The sequence below is a fragment of the Bos indicus x Bos taurus genome, chromosome X (genome assembly GCF_003369695.1).
Source record: "Bos indicus x Bos taurus breed Angus x Brahman F1 hybrid chromosome X, Bos_hybrid_MaternalHap_v2.0, whole genome shotgun sequence".
NCBI classification, from domain to species: domain Eukaryota; kingdom Metazoa; phylum Chordata; class Mammalia; order Artiodactyla; family Bovidae; genus Bos; species Bos indicus x Bos taurus.
Genome location: NC_040105.1, coordinates 133672254 through 133690883, shown reverse-complemented (window position 1 = coordinate 133690883; position 18630 = coordinate 133672254). Strand labels below are relative to the sequence as shown.

The window sequence follows — 18630 nt, the reverse complement described above, 5'->3', positions numbered from 1 at the left end:
TCACAAATTCAATGAACAAGAATTTGAGCAAACTTCAGGAGTCAATGAAGGACAGGGAAACCTGATGTGCTGCAGTCCATGGGGTTGCAAAGAGTCAGACACAACTGAGCAACTGAACAACAACCACCACCTACAGCAAGGAAATAGAATAGTCCAGAGGAGGACGGAGTATCTGATTTTCAGGATTACTACATTACAGTTTTCAAATTTCCTGCTTGTGAACAAAAAATTATGAGGCATGAAAAGAAATGAGAATGTATGTCTCATTTATAGAAGAAATTAACAGCAACTGTGCATGATGAAGCACAGACATTGGAATTACTAGACAAAACCTTTAATAAACATTTTTATGCTGGAACAAAATAAAATCATGGATGAAGCAAAAGAAATTAGCAAAATAATGTGTCAGCAAACGGAGAATGTAAACAAAGGTAAAAATCAAACTTAAAAGAAATTCTGGGAATGAAACTTAAAATACCTGAATTTAAAAAAATCAATAAATGGCTTAACAGCATATTTGATAATGAAGGGTAAAAAAGAATCATTGAGCTTAAAGTTAGGTTAATTAAAATTGTCCAGTTAGACAATCAAAAAAAAAAAAAAAAACAAACAAAAAAAAACGGGAGTATATGACAGGAAAGAGGGTCAGAAAAGCTCTTTGAGGAAATAATGACCAAAATCTTCCAAATATGATAAAATTACCTGGTGGCTCAGTGGTAAAGATTCTGCCTGCCAATGCAGGAGAAATAGGTTCGATTCCTGGGCCAGGAAGATCCCGTGGAGAAGGAAATGGCAACCCACTCCAGTATTCTTGCCTGAGAAATCCCGTGGTCAGAGGAGCCTGGCAGGCCACAGTCCATGGGGTTGCAAAAGAGTCAGACAAGACTTAGCAACTAAACAACGACAAACATACATTTGAGAAGTTTTGTGAACTCCATGTAAGATAAACACAGAGGTTTGCAACAAGATACATTATGATCAAACTGTTGACAGTCAAAAAGCAGAACAAACATTGTTCTCAAATTCACCTGGGATATACTACTGAACCACATATTAGGCAAAAAATAATGACTGATTAAATTTTATAGTTTGAAATCATATAAAGTGTTCTTTCCAGAAACAATAGAATGAAACAAAAATATCAATAATAGAATGAAAGCTTGAAAATTCACAAATCCATGTTTTAGCAATGACTTTTAGAAATGACACCAAAGACAAGATTCACAAAGAAATAATTAAAGCTAAATTAATGTTAAATGTTCATTAATGTTAAAACTTCTATTCTGTGAAAGACAATGTCAAGAGAATGAGAAGACACACACAGGTAGAAAATATTTTCAAAACACATATCTGATAATGACTATTATCCAAGATGTGCAAGTAACTTAGCAATAAGAAAACAAACAACTAAATTTAAAAATGGGCAAAGACCTGAGAGACACACCTGATCAAAGATATATAGATGCCAAGTGACCATATGAAATGATGCTCCCTATGTAAGTCATCCAGAAAGTACACATTAAAGCAACAATGAGATACTCCTGCATGCTTATCAGAAGGGCCAAAATAAAAATACTGACAAGATCAAATCTGGCAAGAATATGGACCAACAGAACTCTCATTTGTTACTTTACAAATGCAAAATATTAGGTTTTTACAAAATTAACATATTCTTAGCATAATATCCAGCAATCTCACTCCCTGGTATTTACCTAAAGGAGTTGATAACTTATAACCACACAAAAACCTGCACATGAATGTTTATAAATGCTTAATTCATAACAGCCTAAACATATGAGCAACCAAACATCTTTCAGCAGGTAAATGGATAAACTGTGCTATACTCAGAAAAGGAAGTAGTATTTAGTGCTAAAAATAAATGAGTTCTCAACCAATGAAAAGACATAAAGAAAACAAATGCACATTACTAACTGGAAGAAGTCATTTGGAAAAGATTTCATCGTATCTAATTCTAAATATACAACATTCTAAAAAAGGCAAACTATGAAGGAAGTAAAAAGACTAGTAGTTCCCAGGATATAGTGGGGATGGAAGAATGAATAGACAGAGCATAGAAGTTTTTAGGGCACTGAAAATATTCTGTGTGATATTAAAATGGTTGATAATTATCTATATATTTTGTATTTGTCAAAATTCATAGAATTTACACCGAGTGAAACTTTATGTAAATTATGGACTTTGACAGACAATAATGTTTCAATGTAGGTTCACTGATATAGCAAATATACCATTGTTGTGTGGAGTATCAATAGTTGAAGAGGTTGTGTGTGAGTGAAGTTTGGGAAACAGGGAATATATGAAAACTCTCTAATTTCCACTTATTTTTGCTATGAACATAAAATTGTTCTAAAATACTTTATTAATTCAAAAAAATCCAACAAAATATCCATGAAACATAAGGTTTCATTGTTGAATTTCTATCAGACATTTAAAAAGAAATTAACACCAATTGTACTCATACTCTTCCAAAAACAGATGAGTAAGGAACACTTGCTAATTTAATTTATAGGCCAATATTTTCATAGAAGTTGAAGAACTTACATTTTATAGTCTTTCACAAAGCTACAGTAATCAAAACAATATGGTACTGGCATAGAAATAGACATACAGTACAACGGAATGCAAGAGAAAATCTAGAAATAAAGCCATATCAGTTCAGTTCAGTTCAGTTCAGTCACTCAGTCATATCTGACTCCTTGTGACCCCATGAATCGCAGCATGCCAGGCCTCCCTGTCCACCACCAACTCCCGGAGTTCACTCAAACTCACGTCCATTGAGTCGGTAATGCCATCCAGCCATCTCATCCTCTGTCATCTCCTTCTCCTCCTGCCCCCAATCCCTTCCAGCATCAGAGTCTTTTCCAATGAGTCAACTCTTCACATGAGGTGGCCAAAGTACTGGAGTTTCAGCTTTAGCATCATTCCTTCCAAAGAACACCCAGGGCTGATCTCCTTCAGAATGGACTGGTTGGATCTCCTTGCAATCCAAGGGACTCTCAGGTTAATTGATTTCCAATAATGGTTCAAAGTCCATAGAATTTTATATTGCAATATACTTAATGACTTTAAATATTGATGTGCATTTAAAAAAATATTTAGGAGACTATGGGACTTCAGAATGTAACAAAGCAATCTCTTACAAATGTATGAAACAACCTAAATATAGAAGGTGGAGAAAATGTTTTTGAAGGACAGGGAAGCCTGGTGTGCTGCAGACCATGGGGTCACAAAGAGTTGGACAGTGAGTCTCTTATAAACAGCATATAGTTAGGTCTTATTTTTTTAAATTATTTCATCCATTCTATGCCTTTGATTGGAAATTCAAAAATTTACATGTAAAGAAATTATTGATACATAAGAACTTAGTCACACTACCTTATAAATTATAATATATAGTTGTATATAATTAAATTTATACTTATTAATAACAAAATATAACATATTTGTATATTACATATATTTGTTTTTCCCATTTTTGTCCACCTTTTTACCACCTTGGTTTAGGCGATTTAAACTCTTTTTAGTACTCAATTTTACTTTTTATGTTGTCTTATTGCCTCTACTTTTCAGCATTTTTCTTAGTTTATCCTGGGGTTAAAATGTGTATCCTTATATTAACACAGCCTTCTCAGTAGTAATTGTGACAGGGAGTTACTCAGGTGTGCACAATTACATCATTTGGAACGTTAGATCTACATGAAAGAATTAAAAACACCAGAAATGTTTGAAACTAAATGATAGGAAAACAACCAATGGAGTAAATGGGACTATACTTCTACAAGGATTTTAAAATTTATATGAAGTGGTAGAATATTAATACTGAGGATGTGTTTTTACAACACACAGTGGCTCAAAGTAAAGGGATGCAAAAAATAATCTAAGTAAATGGAAACAAAAAGACAGCAAGTGTAGCTATATTTATGTCAGTCAAAATAGACCTCAAGTCAAAAATTAAGACAAGAGACAAAGAAGATCATTATATTATGGTAAAGGGGTAGATTCACAAAGGGAATATAATAGTTGTAAATATGTGTGTACTGTGTTAATAAATATATTAAATATACTAAAAAATACTAATAGAAATGGAGTAACAGAAAAATAATACAGTAATAGTAGGTGACTTAAATACCCCTTTCAACAATGAATAGATCATTCAGACATAAAATTAGCAAGGAAACACTGAACTTCAACTATACTTTAGAATGTTCTATCTGTAGAACTGGTGCCAACCTGCTTATCTTGTGAAACATATTTTAGGGTGGTTGGCTACAGAGTCCAGGGACACTGCGTCTCATACCAATTTGTTGATTGGCAGGGTCAAATCCCTGCAAGTCCAAATGATACTAGGATTATTGTCAGACTACTGGTGGGCAAGTAAGCTCCTGGCAGTAATAGGCTAGAGAGAAGACTCCAAAATGGTACTTTATAGCACCAGCATCTTTGACACTGTCTATGAAAGAATAAACTTTCATAGTGGCTTCCCTGGTAGCTCAGGGGGTAAAGAATCTGCCTGCAATGGGGGAGACCCAGGTTCAATCCCTGGGTTGGGAAGATCCCCTGGAGAAGAGAATGTCAACTCACTCCAGTATTTTTGCCTGGGAAATTCCATGGACAGAGGAGTCTGGTGGGCTACAGTCCATGGGGTCAGAGTCAGCCACAGCTAAGCAACTAACACTAACTAAACTTTGATAAATGGCAACTACCAGTGTTTGTACCACATGGGGAGTTCCATTTGGCTCCCATATCTCCAGGAGGCTGTCCAAGGTCAGCCTGTGGGTTTGGCTCAGGCTCCATTCAAATTATAGTCTCTGAGCTGGGACTTGGAGATTGAGATTTTGTCCATTCCATTTAAGGTAGGACTCTGTATCCTACAGACCTCTCACTCTCCCCAAAATAAATCCTTCTGGCCTTCTAAAGCCAGGCAATGTAGGGGCTCACTTTCCAGTGTAAAATGCCTGGGCTGGAGAGCCCAGTGTGGGGCTTGGAATCCTCACTTCTTAGGGAGAAACTTTGTGATTGTAATCATCCTCCCATTTGTGTATCACCAACCCTGGGGTATGGGTCAAGATTATACTGTGTCTCTATTCCTCCTACCTGACTTGTTGGGGTTCATTCCTTATATCTTCAGGTGTGGGAAGTATTTTCTGCTAGTCCTCATGTTATTCTCATTGATGGCTGCTCTCTAAATAGTTGTAATGTTAGGAAGACTATGGTAGGACGTGAAATAAGGGTCTTCCTATACGACCATCTTGGCTGCTAAGTATTCCATATCACATTATTATTACTATAGATTATATAAGTATACTGTATACTACACGCCTTCATGGATCACAGCCTTGTTATGGCAAAGGGACTTGTATAACTCAATGAGGCTATCAGCCATGCTGAGTAGGGTCACACAGTTGGACAGGTGGAGAGTTCTGTCAAAATGTGGTTCACTGAAGAAGGGAACGGCAAACCACTCCAGTATTCTTGTCTTAAGAACCCCATGAACAGCATGAAAAGGCAAAAAGATAATGACAGTGAAAGATGAGCTCCCCAGGTTAGTAGGTGTCCAACATGCCATTGGTGAAGACCGGAGAAATGGCTCCAGAAAAAATGAACCAGCTGGGCCAAAGAGGAAACATTCCTTAGTCATGGATGTGTCTGGTGGTGAAAGTGAATTTTGATGCTATAAATAACAATTGCACAGGAACCTGGAATGTTAGGTCCACGAATCAAGGTCAATTGGACATGATCAAGCAGGAGATGGCAAAAGTGAATATCAACATCTTAGGAATCAGCGAACTAAAATTGATTGGAATGGGTGAATTTAATTCAGATGACCATATTTACCACTGTGGGCAAGAAGAGATGGAGTAGGCTTAATAGTTAACAGAAGAGTCTCAAAGGCAGTTCAGTTCAGTCACTCAGTCGTGTCCGCCTCTTTGTGACCCCATGAATCGCAGCACACCAGGCCTCCCTGTCCATCACCAACTCCCAGAGCCCACCCAAACCCATGTCCATCGAGTCGGTGATGCCATCCAGCCATCTCATCCTCTGTCATCCCCTTCTCCTCTTGCCCCCAATCTTTCCCAACATCAGGGTCTTTTCCAATGAGTCAACTCTTCGCATGAGGTGGCCAAAGTATTGGAGTTTCAGCTTCAACATCCATCCTTCTAGTGAACACCCAGGACTGATCTCCTTTAGGATGGACTGGTTGGATCTCCTTGCAGGCCAGGGGACTCTCAAGAATCTTCTCCAACACCACAGTTCAAAAGCATCAATTCTTCGGTGCTCAGCTCTATTTATAGTCCAACTCTCACATCCATACATGACCACTGGAAAAACCATAGCCTTAACTAGACAGACCTTTATTGGCCAAGTCAGTATTTGGGTGAAATCTCAAAAATGACAGAATGATCTCATTTCATTTCCAAGACAAACCATTGAACATCACAGTAAGCCAAGTCTATGCCCCAAACACTATTGCTAAAGAAGCTGAAGCTGACCAATTCTATGAAGACCTAAGACCTTCTAGAACTAATACTAAAAAAAAAAAAAAAAAAAAGTCTTTTTCATCATAGAGGACTGGAATGTGAAAGTAAGAAGTCAAGAGATACCTGGAAAAACAGGCAAGTTTTGCCTTGGAATACAAAATGAAGCAAGGCACGAACTCACAGAGTTTTGTCAAGAGAATGCACTGATCATAGCCAACACCCTCTTCCAACAACACAGGAGATAATTCTACATATGGACATCACCAGATGGTTAATAATGAAATGAGATTGAGTATATTCTTTGCAGCCGAAGATGGAGACGCTCTACACAGTCAGCAGAAACATAACTGGGAACTGACTGTGCCTCAGATCATGATCCCTTATTGCAAAATTCAGGTTTAAATTGAAGAAAGCAGGGAAAATCACTAGGCCATTCAGGTATGACATAAATCAAATTTCTTATGATTATACAGTAGAGGTGATGAATATATTCAAGGGATTAGATATGGTAGAAGGAGTGCCTAAAGAACTATGGATGGAGGTTCAGAACATTGTACAGGAAGTGGTGACCAAAGCCATCACAAAGAAAAAGAAAGGAAAGAAAGCAAAATGGTCGTCTGAGGAGGCCTTACAAATAGCTGAGAAAAGAAGAGAAGTGAAAGATAAGGGAGAAAGGGAAAGATATACCAACTAAAAGCAGAGTTCCAGAGAATAGCAAGGAGGGATAATAAAGCCTTCTTAAGTGAACAATGCAAAGAAATAGAGAAAAATAATAGAATGGGAAAGATTAGAGATCTCTTTGAGAAAATTGGAGATATCAAGGGAACATTTCATGCAAAGATAGGCACAATAAAGGACAGAAATGGTATGGACCTAACAGAAACAGAAGATATGAAGAAGAGGTTTCAAGAATACACAGAAAAACTATACAGAAAATATGATAATTATCCTGGTAAAAACGATGGCATGGTCACTCGTCTAGAGTCAGATATCCTGGAATATGAAGTTAAGTGGACCTAAGGAAGCATTACTATGAACAAAGCCAGTGGAGGTGATGAAATTTCAGCTGAGCTCTCAAATCCTTAGATAAGGCTGTTAAAGTGCTGCACTCAATATGTCAGTAAATTTAGAAAACTCAGCTGTGGCCACAGGAGTCAGTTTTTATTCTAATCCCCAAAAAGTACCAAGCTAAATAATGTGCAAAGTACTGTAAAATTGTGCTTATTTCACTAGAAAAGTAACTCTCAAAATTCTTCAATCTAGACTTTAAATGTATGTGAATGAAGAACTTCCAGATATACAAGCTAGATTTAGAAAAGTCAGAGGAACCAGAGACCAAATTACCAATATTTGTTGGGTTGTAGGGAAAGCACAGGAATTCCAAAAAAACATTTACCTCTGCTTCATTGACTATGCTACAACCTGTGACTGTGTGGATCACAATAAACTGGAAAACTCTTAAAGAGATGGAAATACCATACAATCTTACCTTGCATCCAAGAAACCTGTACACAAGTCAAGAAAAAAAATTTAGAACCAGACATAGAGCAATGGACTGGTTCCATATTGAGAAAGGAGTACATAAAGGCAGTATATTGTCATGCTGCTTATTTAATTTATATGCAGAGTACATCTTGGAAAGCGCTGAATGAATCACAAGCTGGAATCAAGATTTCCAAGAGAAATATCAACAACCTCAAATACGCAGATGATACCACTTTAATGGTAGAAAGTGGAGAGGAAATAAAGAGCCTCTTGATGAAAGTGAAAGAGCAGATTGAAAAAGCTGGCTTAAAACTCAACATTCAGGGAGGGGCATTCCTAAGATGGTGGAGGAATAGGATGGGGAGACCACTTTCTCCCCCACAAATTCATCAAAAGAACATTTAAATGCTGAGTAAATTCCACAAAACAACTTCTGAATGCTGGAAGAGGATATCAGGCACCCAGAAAAGCAGCCCAGTGTCTTCAAAAGAAGGTAGGGAAAAATAAAAAGACAAAAAAAGAGACAAAAGTGGTAGGGATGGAGCTCCATCCTGGGAAGGGAGTCTTAAAAAGAGAGAGGTTTCTAAACACCAGGAAACACTCTCACTGCCGAGTCTGTGGCTAGCCTTGGAATCACAGAGGGCAACATAAGTGTGAAGAAAAATAAATAATTAAAACACACAGATTACGTGCCCAAATGTAACTCCCCCAGTGGAGAAGCAGCGCAGACACCTGCAACCACCACTAGCAAGTGGAGGCTGGGCAGGGAGGCACGGGCTACATTGCTTAGAGTAAGGACCAGGCCTGAGTGCCCCGAGGGCAATCTGAGGGAACTAACTTGGGCTAGCAAACCAGACTGTGGGATAGCTACCACGTGAAAAGCCCTAACTAAGAAACCGCCAGGCCTGCTCACAGAACAAAGGACTGAACAAAGCTAGCCTGCTGTAGACCATCCCCCTCTGATGACAGACAGCCAGAGCTGGAAGGGGGCAATCGCAGCCCCAGAGAGGCATTATCTACAAAACTGCAAGCAGGCTTCTTTGCTAACTAAGACTTCTTGGGGTTCTGGATGGTCAACATCCGCCTGAGAAGGTGCACTGGTTGTACACCCAGAAAACCGAGATGAAGGAATGGGGGAGGCGATAAGTCACAGCAACTGTGCATGCCAAACACCTCATCACCTGAGCTGCTTGGACCTGGGAAGGGCACAAAACTCAGGCCCACCCGAGTCTGCGCCTCTGAGGACTACCCAAGTGCCTGAACCTGAGTGGCTTAGACCTGGGAAGTGCGTGCAGCCCAGGGCTGGCCTCCAATTGTTCCCAGTGAGCAACCTAGAGCCTGAGCAGTGTGGGCAGGGAGGGCACATGTGCCGTGAGCAGAGGCAGGCCCAGTGTGGCTGAGACACTGCGAGCACACACCAGTGTTATTTGTTTGCAGTGTCCCTCCCTCCCCACAGTGCGACTGAACAAGTGAGCCTAAAAAAGTGTCCACCACCGCCCCCTTGTGTCAGGGTGGAAATCAGACAATGAAGAGACCAGCAAACAGAAGAAGCTAAAACAGAGGGAACCACCTTGAAAGTGACAGATGAAGTAGATTAAAACCCTGTAGTTAGTACCAACTACATAGGAAGGGGCCTATAGATCTTGAGAAATATAAGCCAGACCAAGGAACTATCTGAAAATGAACTGACCCCACACTGCCCACAACACCACCAGAGAAAGTCCTAGATATATTTTTACTATTTTTACTATCATTCTTTTTTTTTTTAATTTTTTAAAAATTTTGAAGTCCTCTATTACTCCTTTAATTTTCATTTTTATAACCTACTATCACTTTACAAAAAAAAGAGACCCTATTTTTTAAAGCAAATTTCATATACATATATATATATATATATATTTATAATTTTGTGACTTTTTTCTTTTATTTTCTTTAATGTTGTATTTTTGAAAATCCAACCTCTACTCTAGATTTTTAATCTTTGCTTTTTGGTATTTGTTATCAATTTTGTACCTTTAAGAACCCAATCTTCATTACCATTTTTACTTGGGAGCAAGATCGCTGGCCTGATTGCTCTCTCCCTATTTGGACTCTCCTTTTTCTCCACCAGGTCGCCTTTATCTCCTCCCTCCCCCTTCTCTTCTCTACCCAACTCGGTGAATCTCTTTGTGTGTTCCAGACGGTGGAGAACACTTAAGGAACTGATTATTGGCTGGATCTGTCTCTCTCCTTTTGATTCCTGCCTTTGTCCTCTTGGCCACCTCTATTTCCTTCCTCCATCTTCTCTTCTCTGTATAACTCCGTGAACATCTCTGAGTGGTCCAGACTGTGGAGCACACATAAGGAAGTGATTACTGGCTAGCTTGCTCTCTCCTCTTTTGATTCCACCTCATCTCATTCGGGTCACCTTTAACACCCTCCTCCCTCTTCTCTTCTCCATGTAAATCTTTGAACCTCTCTGGGTGTCCCTCACTGTGGAGAAACTTTTCATCTTTAACCTAGATGTTTTATAAACGGTGCTGTATAGATGGAGAAGTCTTGAGACTACTGTAAAAATAAGACTGAAAACCAGAAGCAGGTGGCTTAAGTCCAAATCCTGAGAACACCAGAGAACTCCTGACTCCAGGGAATATTAATTGACAGGAGCTCATCAAAAGCCTCCATACCAACACTGAAACCAAGCACCACCCAAGGGCCAACAAGTTTCAGAGCAAGACATACCACACAAATTCTCCAGCAACACAGGAACACAGCCCTGAGCTTCAATATACAGGCTGCCCAAAGTTACTCCAAACCCATTGACATCTCATAACTCCTTACTGGACACTTCACTGCACTCCAGAAAGAAGAAATCCAGCACCACCCACCAGAACACTGACACAAGCTTCCTTAACCAGGAAACCTTGACAAGCCACCCATACAACCCCACCCACAGAGAGGAAACTCCACAATTAAGAGGACTTGACAAACTGCCAGAATACAGAAAGGCCACCCCAAACATGGCAATATAAACAACATGAAGAGACAGAGGAATACCCAGCAGGTAAAGGAACAGGATAAATGCCCACCAAGCCAAACAAAAGAGGAAGAGATAGGGAATCTACCTGATAAAGAATTCCAAATAATGATAGTGAAAATGATCCAAAATCTTGAAATCAAAATGGAGCTACAGATAAATAGCCTGGAAACAACGATTGAGAAGATGCAAGAAAGGTTTAACAAGGACCTAGAAGAAATAAAAAAGAGTCAATATATAATGAACAATGCAATAAATGAGATCAAAAACACTCTGGAGGCAACAAATAGTAGAATAAGGGAGGCAGACAATAGGACTAGTGAAGTAGAAGATAGAATGGTAGAAATAAATGAATCAGAGAGGAAAAAAGAAAAACGAATTAAAAGAAATGAGGACAATCTCAGAGACCTCTGGACAATATTAAACACCCTAACATTCGAATCATAGGAGTCCCAGAAGAAGAAGACAAAAAGAAAGGCCATGAGAAAATACTTGAGGATCTAATAGTTGAAAACTTCCTTAAAATGAGGAAGGAAATAATCACCCATGTCCAAGAAATTCAGAGAGTCCCAAACAGGATAAATCCAAAGTGGAAACACCCCAAGACACATATTAATCAAATTAACAAAGGTCAGACACAAAGAACAAATATTAAAAGCAGCAAGGGAAAAACAACAAATAACACACAAGGGAATTACCATAAGGATAACAGCTGATCTTTCAATAGAAACTCATCAGGGCAGGAGGAAATGGCAGGACATACTTAAAGTGATGAAAGAAAATAACCTACAGCCCAGATTACTGTACCCAGCAAGGACCTCATTCAAGTACGAAGGAGAAATCAAAAGCTTTACAGACAAGTAAAAAGAATTTGGTGAGAGAATTCAACACCACCAAACCAGCTCTCCAACAAATGCTAAAGGATCTTCTCTAGATCAGAAACACAAAAAGGGTGTATAAACTCCAACCCAAGACAATAAAGTAAATGGCAACAGGATCATACTTATCAATAATTACCTTAAACGTAAATGGGTTGAATGCTTCAATCAAACGACAAAGACAGGATGAATGGATAAAAAAACAAGACCCCTATATATGTTGTCTACAAGAGACCCACCTCAAAACAGGGGACACATACAGACTGAAAGTGAAGGGCTGGAAAAAGATATTCCACGCAAATAGAGACCAAAAGAAAGCAGCAGTAGCAATACTCATATCAGATTAAATAGACCTTAAAACAAAGGCTGTGAAAAGAGACAAAGAAGGACACTACATAATGATCAAACGATCAATCCAAGAAAAAGATATAACAATTATAAATATATATGCACCCAACATAGGAGCACCACAATATGTAAGACAAATGCTAACAAGTATGAAAGGGGAAATGAACAATAACACAATAATAGTGGGAGATTTTAATACCCCATTCACATCTATGGATAGATCAAATAAACAGAAAATTAACAAGGAAACACAAACTTTAAATGATACAATAGACCAGCTAAACCCAATTGATATCTATAGGACATTTTACCACAAAACAATGAATTTCACCATTTTCTCAAGCTCACATGGAACCTTCTCCAGGATAGATCACATCCTGGGCCATAAAGCTAGCCTTGGTAAATTCAAAAAATTGAAATCATTCCAAGCATCTTTTCTGACAACAATGCAGTAAGATTAGATCTCAGTTACAGGAGAAAAACTATTAAAAATTCCAACATATGGAGGCTGAACAACACGCTGCTGAATAACCAACAAATCACAGAAGAAATTTTTAAAAAATCAAAATATGCATTGAAACGAATGAAAATGAAAACACAAAACCCAAAACCTGTAGAACACTGTAAAAACAGTGCTAAGGGGAAGGTTCATAGAAATGCAGGCTTCCATCGAGAAACAAGAAAAAAAAATCAAATAAATAACCTAACTCTACACCTAAAGCAACTAGATAAGGAAGAAATTAAGAACCCCGGGGTTAGTAGAAGAAAAGAAATCTTAAAAATTAGGGCAGAAATAAATGCAAAAGTAACAAAAGAGACCATAGCAAAAAATCAACAAAGCCAAAAGCTGCTTCTTTGAAAGGATGAATAAAATTGACAAACCATTAGCCAGACTCATCAAGAAACAAGGGGAGAAAAATCAAATCAATAAAATTAGAAATGAAAATGGAGAGATCACAACAGACAACACAGAAATGCAAAGCATCATAAGAGACTACTATCTGCAATTATATGACAATAAAATGGACAACTTGGAAAAAATAGGCAAATTCTAAAAAAGTACAACTTTCCAAAACTGAACCGGGAAGAAATAGAAAATCTTAACAGACCCATTGCAAGCACAGAAATTGAAACTGTAATGAGAAATCTTCCAGCAAACAAAAGCCCAGGTCCAGATGGCTTCACAGCTGAAGTCCACCAAAAATTTAGAGAAGAGCTAACACCTATCCTACTCAAACTCTTCCAGAAAATTGCAGAGGAAAGTAAACTTCCAAACTCATTCTATGAGGCCACCATCACCCTAATACCAAAACCAGACAAAGATGCCACACACAAAAAGGAAAACTACAGGCCAATATCACTGATGAACATAGATGCAAAAATCCTTAACAAAATTCTAGCAAACAGAATCCAACAACACATTAAAAAGATCATACACCATGACCAAGTGGGCTTTATCGCAGAGATGCAAGGATTCTTCAACACCCACAAATCAATCAATGTAATACACATAAAAGCCATATGATTATCTCAATAGATGTAGACAAAGCCTTTGACAAAATTCAAAATCCATTTATGATAAAAACTCTCCAGAAAGCAGGAATAGAAGGACCATACCTCAACATAATAAAAGCTATATATGACAAACCCGGAGAAGGCAATGGCACCCCACTCCAGTACTCTTGCCTGGAAAATCCCATGGACGGAGGAGCCTGGTAGACTGCAGTCCATGGGGTCGCTAAGATTCGGACACGACTGAGCGACTTCACTTTCACTTTTCATGCATTGGAGAAGGATATTGCAACCCACTTCAGTGTTCTTGACTGGAGAATCCCAGGGACGGGGGAGCCTGGTGGGCTGCCGTCTATGGGGTCGCACAGAGTTGGACACGACTGAAGCGACTTAGCAGCAGCAGCAGCATGAAAAACCCACAACAAACATTATCCTAAATGGTGAAACACTGAAAGCATTTCCCCTAAAGTCAGGAACAAGACAAGGGTGTGCACTTTCACCACTACTATTCAACATGGTTTTGGCCACAGCAATCAGAGCAGAAAAAGAAATAAAAGGAATCCAAATTGGAAAAGAAGAAGTAAAACTCTCACTGTTTGCAGATGACATGATCCTCTACATAGAAAACCCTAAAGACTCAACCAGGGAATTACTAGAGCTAATCAATAAATACAGTAAAGTTTCAGGATATAAAATCAACACACAGAAACCCCTTGCATTCCTATACACTAATAATTAGTAAATAGAAAGAGAAATTAAGGAAATAAATCCATTCACCATTGCAATGAAAAGAATAAAATACTTAGGAATGTATCTACCTAAAGAAACTAAAGACCTATATATAGAAAACTATAAAACACTGGTCAAAGAAATCAAAGAGGACACTAATAGATGGAGAAATATACCATGCTCATGGATCAGAAGAATCAATATAGGGAAAATGAGTATACTATGCAAAGCAATCTATAGATTCAATGTAATCCCTATCAAGCTACCAATGGTATTTTTCACAGAGCTAGAACAAATAATTTCATAATTTGTATGGCAATACAAAAAAACCTCGAATAGCAAAAGCAATCTTGAGAAACAAGAATGGAACTGGAGGATTCAACCTGCCTGACTTCAGGCTCTACTACAAAGCCACAGTCATCAAGACAGTATGGTACTGGCACAAAGACAAAAATATAGATCAATGGAACAAAATAGAAAGCCCAGAGATAAACCCACGCACCTATGGACACCTTACCTTTGACAAAGGAAGCAAGAATATACAATGGAGAAAAGACAATCTCTTTAACAAGTGGTGCTGGGAAAACTGGTCAACCACTTGTAAAAAAGTTAAACTAGAACACTTTCTAACACCATACACAAAAATAAACTCAAAATGGATTAAAGATCTAAATGGAAGATCAGAAACTATAAAACTCTTAGAGGAGAACATAGGCAAAACTCTCTCTGACATAATCACAGCAGGATCCTCTAGGACCCGCCTCCCAGAATATTGGAAATAGAAGCAAAAATAAACAAATGGGACCTAATTAAAATTAAAAGCTTCTGCACAACAAAGGAAACTGTAAGCAAGGTGAAAAGACAGCCTTCAGAATGGGAGAAAATAATAGCAAATGAAGCAACTGACAAACAACTAATCTCAAAAATATAGAAGCAACTCTTGCAGCTCAATTACAGAAAAATAAATGACCCAATCAAAAAATGGGCCAAAGAACTAAATAGACATTTCTCCAAAGAAGACATACAGATGGCTAACAAACACATGAAAAGATGCTCAACATCATTCATTATCAGAGAAATGCAAATCAAAACCATGATGAGGTACCATTTCATGCCAGTCACAATGGCTTCTATCCAGAAGTCTACAAGCAATAAATGCTGGAGAGGGTGTGGAGAAAAGGGAACCCTCTTACACTGTTGGTGGGAATGCAAACTAGTACAGCCACTATGGAGAACAGTGTGGAGATTCCTTAAAAAACTGGAAATAGAACTGCCTTATGACCCAGCAATCCCACTGCTGGGCATACACACTGAGGAAACCTGAATTGAAAGAGACACGTGCACTGCAGTGTTCATCACAGCACTGTTTATAATAGCCAGGACATGGAAGCAACCTAGATATCTATCAGCAGATGAATGGATAAGAAAGCTGTGGTACATATATACAATGGAGTATTACTCAGCCATTAAAAAGAATATATTTGAATCAGTTCTAATGAGGTGGATGAAACTGGAGCCTATTATACAGAGTGAAGTAAGCCAATATGGTATACTAATGCATATATATATGGAATTTAGAAATTTGGTAATGATAACCCTGTATGCAAGACTGCAAAAGAGACACAGATATATAGAACAGTCTTTTGGACTCTGTGGGTGAGGGAGAGGTTGGGATGATTTGGGAGAATGGCATTGAAACATGTATATTATCATATGTGAAATGAATCGCCAGTCCAGGTTTGATACAGGATCCTTGGGGCTGGGGCACTGGGATGACCCGGAGGGATGGTACGGGGATGGAGGTGGGAGGGGGGTTCAGGATGGGGAACACGTGTACGCCCATGGCAGATTCATGTTGATGTGTAGCAGAACCGATACAGTATTGTAAAGTAATTAGCTTCCAATTAAAATAAATAAATTTAAATTAAAAAGAAAAAAGATATATACTATGAAGTTAGTTACAGAGTGACTGTACAATATAATCTCTAGAATGCCCAAGGTATAAATAAATGTGTATTCATCTGAAGATTAAAAAAAAAAAAACCTCAACATTCAAAAAAGGAAGATCATGGCAGCCAGTCTCATCACTTCTTGGCAAATAGATATGGAAAATGTGAAAACAGTGTCAGGTTTCCTTTCTTGGATTCCAAAATCAATGTGAACTGTGACTGTATCCATGAAATTAAAAGACACTTGCTCCTTGGAACAATAGCTATGACAAGACTAGACTGTGTATTAGAAAGCACAGACATCACTTTGTCAACAAAGGTCCATATAGCCAAAGCTATGATTTTTCCATTAGTCATGTATGGATGTGAAAGTTGGGCTATAAAGAAGGCTAGTACGAAGAATTGATGCTTTCAAACTGGTGCTGGAGAAGACTCTTGAGAGTCCCTTGGACAGCAAGGAGATCACACCAGTTAATCCTAAAGGAAATCAACCCTGAATATTCTCTGGAAGGACTGATGCTAAAGCTGAAGCTCCAATACTTTGGACACCTGACTCAAAGCGCCAAGTCATTGGAAAAGATTCTGATGCTGGTAAGGTTTGAGGGCAAGAGGAGAAGGGGACAACAGAGGATAAGATAGTCAGATGGCATTGCTGACTCAATGGATATGAGTTTGAGCAAACTCCAGGAGATAGTGAAGGACAGGGCAGCCTGGCGTGCTGCAGTTCATGGAATCACAAAGAGCAGGACATGACTTAGTGACTGAACAACAACAATGAACAAGTAAGGAGTCTGGTGAGGTGCTCTGTGATGTCCTTCCCTGCTATGTAGAGCTTCGTGACAGCATGAGGCAGGGAATAACCCTCAAAGATGGGGACAGTGCAAATGATCCCATCCCCACTGTCCAACACTAGGCCTGTGACAGAGGCAGAGGCATAGAGTGCTACAACCGTGTGTTTGGACAGGCAGAAAGCAGGCACATTGAAGATCTCAAATTTCACTTCTGTTGTCTTCTCTTGAGTCTCCCTTGGATTCGAGGAGGGCTCAGTCATGAGCACAGTCATTGAAAGGGTTTTACTCCCAGTTCCCACTCAAAACGTTATTTCCAGGGTTTCTCCATGTCATTTCATCCTCTTACCAGTTCAAGTTCAATCAGTTCAGTTCAGTTACTGAGTCGTGTCCGACTCTTTGTGACCCCATGAATTGTAGCACACCAGGCCTCCCTGTCCATCACCGAGTCCTGGAGTCCACTCAAACTCATGTCCATCGAGTCGGTGATGCCATCTAGACATCTCATCCTCTGTCTTCCCCTTCTCCTCCTGCCCCCAATCCCTCCCAGCATCAGGGTCTTTTCCAATGAGTCAACTCTTCGCATGAGGTGGCCAAAGTATTGGAGTTTCACCTTCAACATCAGTCCCTCCAATGAACACCCAGGACTGATCTCCTTTAGGATGGGCTGGTTGGATCTTCTTGCAGTCCAAGGGACTCTCAAGAGTCTTCTCCAATGCCACAGTTCAAAAGCATCAATTCTTTGGCGCTGAGCTTTCTTCACAGTCCAAATCTCTCATCCATACATGACTACTGGAAAAACCATAGCTTTAAGTAGCTGGACCTCTGTTGGAGAAGTAATGTCTCTGCTTTTTAATATGCTATCTAGGTTGGTCATAACTTTCTAGGGTAGTACAAATGCAAGGTTTCATACTTCCACAAGCCTTCTTCCCCTACAAAGTACTTTTTCTGATTATCTCTTGTCAAAGATATTTTAAATTTCGGATGCCCTACCAGAGAGATGAGGAAATAATGGCATCCAGTCTCTCCAGACTGGCCTACTTTGGAGAGTCCAGATCCACTGTCAAAAATTATAGGCTGGAATATCTAATATATATGATTTGAACATGTCAACAGCATGCTCTTTCAAACCTCAACAAAATAAAGAACACTTAGCCATTTTGTGAGACAATAGGCACTGCTTGGAATTTAAACAGCCACAGGATTCCCAAGTTCTCAAGTTATCACCCAGGTGGAGCTAGAAGGCTGTTGCCAGTGCACAGAGTCCTCAACCCATGAATCTTGTCTCCTTTCAGACATCCTAGGGCTTGCTGAGGTGATCTCAGTGATAATTACCCATTGTGTAATAACCTAGCCAATGCAACAATTGTCCTCAGAGAACATCACAGGGTATTTAAGCCTGGGGTCTCTGAGCCACAAAACTTC

The 18630-nt window shown here is 39.0% G+C and overlaps 1 pseudogene; it reads right to left on the bottom strand.

Moving 5' to 3' along the window:
* Positions 1-7985: 7985 nt before the first annotated feature.
* On the bottom strand, positions 7986-18313 carry LOC113888190 (annotated as a pseudogene).
* Positions 18314-18630: the final 317 nt, after the last annotated feature.